The following is a 9,021-nucleotide window of genomic DNA, read 5'->3' on the forward strand; positions in this document are numbered from 1 at the left end:
CATCCCCTGAAGCCATAGGCAATCATTAATCTACGTTCTCTCTTTATAGACTTCCCTATTTGCTGATTAACTGATCTTTTAAAAGGTCTTTTAATTTCATCAATTTTCTCTATTATTTATCAATTTTCTCTATTTATTTGTCTACTAAGTGTAGTTGCAGTATAGCCCTTCTAATTGCTATTGATATTCCTGTGAATGAATAACTATTATTGCTGTTTTCAATTCTTGATGGAATTTGGGGTTTTTGGAACATCTTTGATGCTATTATTTCTAACATTTCAGTTCTATTATTTATTTTTCTCCTTTACAATTGAATATCCAGTGAACTGACTTACATCAAATGGGTAAAGACATGCTGCTCCCAGCATGCTCAGTAATTTCCATTGTCGGGTCTCAGTTGCTATAAGGTTAAAAGATCCTAATTTCTTGTGATTTGTATGAGTATGTTCATGTACCTAGTCCTTTTCTTTTCTTTTTTTAAGGAAGAAGGCACTGTATTAGGCTTCTCCAGAGAAACACAACCAATAGGATTTATCTATATCTATATATGTGCCTGTTTGTGTATATATACATACTAGAGGCCTGGTGCATGAATTCGTGCACAGGTGCGGGGTCCCTTGGCCTGGCTGGTGACGGGCTGATCGGGGCGTCTCGCCTAGTCCAGGGGGAGGGATTGTGGAAGGTTGGCCGGCCTTGGAAGGTTGGCTGTAGGAGCGCACTGATTACCAGGGGGCAGCTCCTACATTGAGCATCTGCCCCCTGGTGGTCAGTTCGTGTCATAGCTACCATCTGGTCTTAACGGTCACTTAGGCTTTTATGTATATAGATACAGAGAAAGACATTCTATCTAATAAAAGAGTAATATGCAAATTAACCACCACTCCACAAAAATGATGGAGGCGCCCACAGTGGCCGGGGTGGGACGCTGGCAGCGTTGCCCTGGCAACGTGAGCCCAGCGTCTGCACCCCAGCTGCATGGAGGGAGGGGAGGGGTTCCGGGCCGGAGGCCTGGGCACGGGACGATGGGCTCACCTCACTCCTGGCGATGCGAACCCAGCGCCTGCACCCAGGCTGTGTGGAGGGAGGGGAGGGACCTCGGGCTGGAGGCCAGGGCAAGGGATGCAGTGTTGTTGCAAGCCAGGCTGAGGGACCGCCCCCCCTCCCCACATAAATTTCATGCACCGGGCCCCCAGTATATGTGTATATGTATATATTCTATTTCTCTGGAGAACCCTGATTTTATATATGAGAGAGAGATTGATTGATGTATTACAAGAGAAATTGAAATAGAAGTTTACTGCCCACAGGTCCTGGAGGAAGTACACAGCATGCTTAAGGGACCGCACAGGGAGGCCAACGCAGAGAGAGTGACAGGACCTGGGGCACACGCCTTCATTAGAGTCCATGGGTGAAGTGCTCTGAGGCTCTTGGGTTAAAGCCAGATTGGTCAATTTAAACCCAAAAGGGCAGGGTTTTGATAAGCTTCATAGGGGTCTTATCTAGGGGCACCCAAGGGGAAAGCCCTGAGAGGTGGGGGAAGCTGTTAATCACAAGAGCTGATGGGGGAGTCATATCAGGAACTTACATTTGCTTGCGACTCTGCTGTGATCTAGGGCATGCGTTTGCATGAGGGACTAGTGTCGTTTTAAGGTTACTTGGCCCAATACATTGCATTGTACTTTCTAAATGGATGTCAAGGCAGCAATACCATGGGCTAGCTTAACTACACTCTTGACAGGAGGGCAATCTGCTTTAATCAGCCCATCAACGAACATGTTACACTCAGCCAGACACCCTCACAAAGACACCCGCAACAATGTTGGATCCAATATCTGGGTCCCCACCCTCATCACACCCTATGGCAATGCCTTGTTCGTGCTCCTGTCTTCACCATGGACTGAGTTGCTTAATGGTAGGGACTAAGTCTTATTCATCACTGTGTCCCCAGTTGCTTGTAGAAAGCTTGACACATAATAGATGCTTAGTTAATATTTGATAGAATGGTGAGGCTTTTTAAGTCTCTTACCCTTTATTCTTTATTAAACAAACGAACAAAAAAACACCATAAAAAAATATCTGGGCGCCCAGGGCCTAGTCAAGTTGACACACAAAATCAATCATTATAGACACTGTGCGTTAAAATACCAAAGAATTGCACAAAAAGACTGTTACACGAAGAGGCAAGGCTGCTGAAATTGAGCATGCTGTCCAGCTAAGAGAACCACCAACTATCTCACTCTTCCCAATTCCCATCAACGTGACAAATGCAAAAAAGAAGTGTGTTTAAGTAAGGAGCTGCCTCGTAGCATAGCTGATACTGGGGGGAGAGGACACCCACAGACCAGAGTCTCTCCTAAAAAATTCTCTATGGTATCACTAAAAAATACTCTATGGTATTGAAAAAAGTGTGGAAATAGGAGTTCCTAAGCTGACGAGCAAACGTCCAATTCAGCACATGAAAGGAGACTGACTAGAGAGATAACGGCATAATAGAGAACTATGCAGCCATTAAAAAGAGTGCTGCAGCCTGGCGGGTGTGGCTCAGTGGTTGAGCGTTGACCTATGAACCCGGAGGTCACGGTTTGTTCCTGGTCAGGGCACATGCCCGGGTTGTGGGCTCCATCCCCAGTGTGGGGTGTGCGGGAGGCAGCCCATCAATGATTCTCTCCCAGGTTAAGAAACAATATGTTTAGCACGCGTCTATTTCTCTTAAGAAAATGCTGTATTTCACTGGGAGACTATACTCCGCAAATCACCAGGCACAGGGGTTTCTAGAAGTCTAGGCTGAGGCAGCACAGAACCTAGGCCGGCTCCTGAGGTTTTCGGATCTGAATCACCAGCCCAGAGACGGTCAGCTCAAGACACAGTGACACGCCTGGCTGATTCTGACAAGGGGGATGATACCCAGGCTCTCGAGGGCTCCTGCTCACGCCTACAGAGCAATTCTCCGTGGGCACGCCTCTGTGTGGGTGCAGAGAATATTTTAGAATTTCTGTGTGTACTTATTTTTCAAAAGTTAATATTTAACGTATGGGTACAAGAACGCCAGTGCAATACTGCTTTGTAAACAATTGTACATATGCTATATATTTATGTTGTAAGTATACACATAAAATATTTCTTGGGCGCTCAGAAAAATTTAACAGATGGAGGGCAAGCAGAGGTTTGGGGATCACAGGTCTATAGGACAAAGCCCCGGCCCTGACGCGGCCACTCTCCTTCCCGGCAAACTCTCTTACCAGAACCAGGAGGCAAACGTCACGCTCCAGCTGCCTCAGCTACTCGGGCTTCTCGGCAGCCACTAGCCTCTTTCTCAGCTCTGCTCTTCTATTCTTGCCGCTTCCTCTGGATTGTCCCTCGCCCCTTCTGGCCGGCCAGCTCCTGCTCGCCCTGTAGGCCTCCACTCTGTTTTTGTCCTGGCTGGGACACATTCCGAGACCCCCAGGTTGTGCCTTTCTTTATCGTGACGTTTACAGCTCGTGGGCATGAAATTCTATCCACGTGTCCACCTTACCCACTGCGAGGCGGGAAGGTCGTATTTCATCTCTGCTCCTCAGTACCTCACACAACTGACCACGGGGCCTCCCCTCTGTCATTCATGCCACTGTGAAGACGACCGACTAAACACCTTGACACACACACACACACACACACACACACACACACACACACACACACAAGAACTAACGTCTTCTCCAGAGTCCGGCTCCTTCTGGAGCTTGGGTCAAATTGCAAACATCAGGCCATGAGTCTCCCTTCAAGAAAGAGAAGGAAGTTCCCCTTCAACAACCTTCCCCCACCACCACCACCCCCTTTGGGACTGTGGTTCTTCCAGCACAAAGCACAACCAAGGACTTCCCCTGGTGGCTCCGTCAGAGACCTGGCTGAGCGAGCTCCTTCTGCAGAAACTCGATAACATCAGAGTACGGTAAGGGTTCCAGGTAACAGACTGTCCCCCTCGGGTGACTGGAGGAGGGGCCTTCGAAAGAGGTGAAGTCCTCCTCGGAGCAGGGCCCTCCCAAACACCGGGGTCTCTCCCTGGGGTCTTGGGGTTTCTTGCTGCTGTAGCCTCTGGGCCTCAACTTCATCTCCCTCTTTCTCTGCACTGGCCTTCTCCGTGTCTGCAAATGGACATCTCCCCACTCCTGAGCTAACATTGCCTTAGTTCAAACCATCGAAGGAGCCCCACAAAGTTGAAATTCCAAACTGGGAGAGAGGCTCTAATGGGCCCAGTTTGAGCTGGGGTCCGCCCTGTGTCACTCAGCCACTCACAGCAGGCAAGGCTGGCTCATATACACATAGCTGCCAGGACCCATTCCTAAGGCGGATAATTCCAGACTGTGGCTGGGCACACTCTCAAAGGTGTCTTCCATGGGAAATAAAGAAGGAAGCACAAAGGAAATACAAGCTGAGCTTCTATTCACTGCAGATGCTTGTGCAAGTATCTTAAAGCCAGGAGTCCATTCTCTAGAGAGGATGTGAAGCAGGTCTCATCCAGCTCCCAGTATGCCAGGCCAGCCCCACACCAGGGCCTCTGAAAGAAGGCAGAGGAGGTAAATGCCAACATAAAGGAGCTAACGGTTCAGAAAGGAAAGTCAGCAAGGAGCCTCAGATGGCGTTAGGAGGCCTGCCCCGCCTCCAAGCCACCCACACCCTACCCATTCCTCCAGGCCCAGGGCACAGTCCTCAGTGAAATCTTCCCTCTCCACGCCTGCTTTCCTGTAGAGAGGTACATAGTGTGGTGTAGCTGAGAGAGCCAAGAACTGAGCCTCAGTCACCAGGGACCAGGTCCTACTTCTGTGTGACCTTGAGGGCCCTACTTCTGCGTGACCTTGGTCCAGCCTCACTTGCCTCATCTATGGGCTGAAGATGCTTGATCCACTGTAAGGAAGCTTTGGTGGATTTTTGAAACTAAGAATCTATGATTTTTTTTTTTTTACGCCCCACTCACCCCCCTTGGAACTTCTTTAGAATGTAATGGAATGTCTATGTGACATGATTCCTTTCGCAATGGTCTCATTGTGAAATGTTTCAAGATGAAAATGCAATGTGGTGGTGCATTGGTTAAGAGCATGGGCTGCGAGGATGCAACTTGCCCGCGCTCTGCCGTCTCCTCATTGCAGAATGAGCTGCCGTGGACTGGCCGGATGCTTCCTGTGGCATCATGGGCTTTGCAAACGCAGAAGGCCTCCCACTTTGGGTGGTTGCACACACCTGGGACCATATCCCGGATGGTCCAAGTAACATCTGTGCTGTCCCAGCTACATCTGGGATCCTCACGGGCACTATGGCACAGGGCTCTGCAGGCCTGGAAATTTTAAAACTGCAGCCTCGACTGCTGGTACCAAACTTCCTATGATAATCTATAATAATAGAAGCATAATATGCTAATTAGACCGGACGTCCTTCCAGACGTCCTTCCTTCTGGACAAAGCTGCAGCCAGCGGGGGCCAAGGCAGAGGTAGCAGAGGCCCCTGGCCATGGTGGCGGTGGGTGGGGACTGCGGCAGGGGTGGCCACCATGGCAGCGGGGGGCCAAGGCCCTTGCATGAATTTCGTGCATCAGGCCTCTAGTGCCAAATAAATCCTATCAGTGATATCATGGGGCCGTTTGAACTGCTGTGGGACTAGAAATCCATCAACCTCCATTAGTTGAATGTAGGAAGAGAAATGAGAACAGAGGTCCTAGATCTTTTCCAATATCTTGATACTTTATAGAAGAAGAGGGAGAGGAAGAGGAGAAAGACGGGGCAGGAGGAGGAGAAGGAGAAGACATCGAAGGAAAGGGAGAGGGGAGGAGGTCAGAAGAAGGAACGGCACTGACATTTGAGACAAAGAAATAAAGCGATCATTCACCCCTCAGGACCGTACAGTGACTGTCACACTGGGCTCCTGCCGGCTCGTGCAGCCGGCTCTTTGAATACTGATGATGCCCCTACTTCCTGTGCCTGCAGATCAAATCTCGAGGTGTCAGATGACAGTAAGTTGGAAGGGCCTTGTAACTCTACTCCGAGGAATAAGACAAAAGCAAACCCTTTTACGCTGAGATCTGAGCCATCTCTTATGTCCATCTCTGCACAGGCTTAATTTGAAGCTGTGTTAAATGAAGTCGAGGAAGTTTTAGGATAACTAAAAAAAAAAAAAAAAAGTGGGGGTGGTGATCATCTAGAGTTAGACAGACAAAACTGCACCACAGGGGCACCACTTGCTGGCCCTGTGGCTTTGGGCAAATGACTTTATGGTTCAGCACCTGAGAAATGAGGGCACTCCCAGCATGTACATCACGGAGCTGAGATTCTGCTCTTGGTGCACTTGGTGGCCGGCAGCACTGTCATTGTCGATCTCTTCTCCGGAACTGACGGTGAGCCCCCACGGGCGGGGCGCTGCCACGGTCAGCGTTGGCGTTCCCAGCCGTGCCCAGCGCAATCTAGGCACAGAGATGTCTTTCCGTGAATTGCAATGATGAAGCCCTGGACCAAACTGCTGCCTCTGCCCCGCTGAAGGCCCCCCACTCGGCGTGTGAGAAGTGAAGAGGCGTTACATCGAGCGACAAGTCTTGAGAGCAAATGCCCAGCGCCCTGGACAGTGTCCGCTCCAGAACCAAGAACAGCTTAACTCGGTCGTTTTCACAGATGGAATCTCAGCGATGGGAGCCCTGCGTCCCCGAGAGGAGACGGGCATTGCCTGGTTGATCATCTTGGGTCTTACATCCAGTATCTGTATACTGTTTTCTTTTTCCCATTAGCCTCCCAGATATGCCTGTTACCACTACCGCCCCCCCCCCCCCCATTCAGGGGCTGGATAGGGCAGCAGGGACACCTGCCATAGACACCAGTCCTGGAAACCTGCCAAAGACACACTTTACATCAAAAAGAGCTGCCTGCATCCCAGCTCAGCCTCTCGCCTGTGCAGAGATGCACCACTTACCAACGTCCCACCGCGGCCCTCTCCCTGCCGCGTGATGAAGAGCCCAGCGCTTTGATTTCTCTGCACCAAGGACAGAGTTCACCTCTCCGAGAACCCTTAGTGAGTGGGCAATGGAGCGGAGATTCCTAGGGGCTGCGGTTCTCATGACCAGATCCCCACAGGGGCTGTGGAATCCATATTTGAAGAAAGGCGACATTAGCATGGCCTGCCTCCCGAAAAAGCCTCAGCTGTATGAGACCCAGGCCTCACCTCACCCCCAGCCCTTCCCCTGGGGCATCGTGGGAGTCCCCTGGCCCTCTCTCCAGGAAGAGGCCCCAGCCAAGTGACCCTGCCCTTCGAGTGCCCTCTCCCCGCCTGTCCCAGGCTCAGGGCCCACCCCCGCCCCTCACCAGCTGGTCATGACCGTAGTAGCTGATACATGTGCCCCCTCTGTTAAATTACAAGGCTTGGAAGGATTTCTCCCTTCCCTTTTTCTGAATCAGCACAGCATTGGCCTGTGTGGGCCAAAGAAGGTTCTGGAATACAAATCTTGCTAAGGTCTAGGCCAGGGGTGGGCAGCCCTGGCACATGTGCCAAACATGGCACGCCAGTAACTTTTGCTGGCACGCGAAACCCTCTCTTATAATCTTCCATTTACAATTTTTTTCTTAATATCGACTTTTTTATTTTTCAGATAAATTCAGTGTAGGTCCATCTTAGATAAATAAATAATTTTACCTAACAAGTTATTTTAAAGACCATAGACATGGCTGACTTTGAAATGCAGTTGATGGAATTTCAGAGTAGCTCAATTTGGAAGCAGAAATTTATTGACCTTAGAGTAGACTTGGAAAACATTGGAAAAAAGCGATTAGAGACAGGAGCACCAGAGAGAAGTGTCGAAAACGAACTATTGAGGACTCGGAATGCCATTCCAGAAAACTTTTTCTGTTTAAAAAACTTTGCAACAGCGTTACTCTCCATGTTTTCATCCACATACGCTTGTGAATCTTTGTTCTCAGTGATGAATTTTGTTAAGTCTCGTAATAGGAGTAGCCTGACGGATGAAAGTAGTAGCTCGTGCATATCTCTGAAGGTCACGAAATATAAACCTGATGTAAAATCTCTGTCATCAGTGATGCAGCAGCAAAAGTCCCACTGATAATATCAAACGGAGTCATAAAGTTTTCTGTTGGACTATCAGTGTACATGTATACATTAAAAAATAAATGTATTTTTCATCACCATATACTGTGTTTTTGTCGCGCGAATGAATTTTATTATTTCTTCCAGGTTCTTCACATACGGACACCTTAAGAGATACCAAGTAGGCATAACATGTTCTCAAAAAATTAGGGTTGGCACGCAGAAGAATTTTGAGTCAGAGATTTTGCTGGTTTTGGCACGCACTCACAAAAAGCTTGCCCACCCCTGGTCTAGGGCTTCCCTGCTTGCCTCTGGACTCTCCCTCCTCCCTCAGAATCACTGGCTCCAGGGTTGCTTCAGCCTAGGCCCCAAGCTGCCTCCTGCCCACCCTGCCCCCAGGAGTCTGGGCCCAGAGAAGAGACTCCGAATTCTCCTCCCACTCTCACCCCTCATCCCAGAGGCGACCTGCGGGTCCCTATGATCTACATGCCTTACAGCAACATCTTCTCAGGTCAAAATGAGCATACGGACAGGGACTGGGTCCCCTAGTTGCAGAAGAGTGGGGCACATGCACACCTGTGGATGCAAATCTTTAGAGGCTAATCATACGTGATAGTTTGCTGTGACCAGACTCCTTTTAAAATAAGTAGTTCCAGTTTTCTTTACCACATTTATACATATAAAAGGCTAAAAAATTCTAACAGTGAGGCCTGAGCGGCATGGCTCATTGATAGAGCGCTGACCTATGAACCAGGAGGTCAGGGTTCAATTATCGGTCAGGGCACATGCCCGGGTTGTGGGCTCGATCCTCAGAGTGGGGCATATAGGAGGCAGGCGATTGATGATGCTCTCTCATCATTAATGTTTCTATCTCTCTCTCCCTCTCCCTTCCTCCCTGAAATCAATAAAAAAAATATTTTAAAAAAATTCTAATAGTGCAGAAGAACTTATAATGAAAAAAACCAGAGAG

The sequence above is a fragment of the Myotis daubentonii genome, chromosome 1 (assembly GCF_963259705.1).
Source record: "Myotis daubentonii chromosome 1, mMyoDau2.1, whole genome shotgun sequence".
Taxonomy (NCBI): Eukaryota; Metazoa; Chordata; class Mammalia; order Chiroptera; family Vespertilionidae; genus Myotis; species Myotis daubentonii.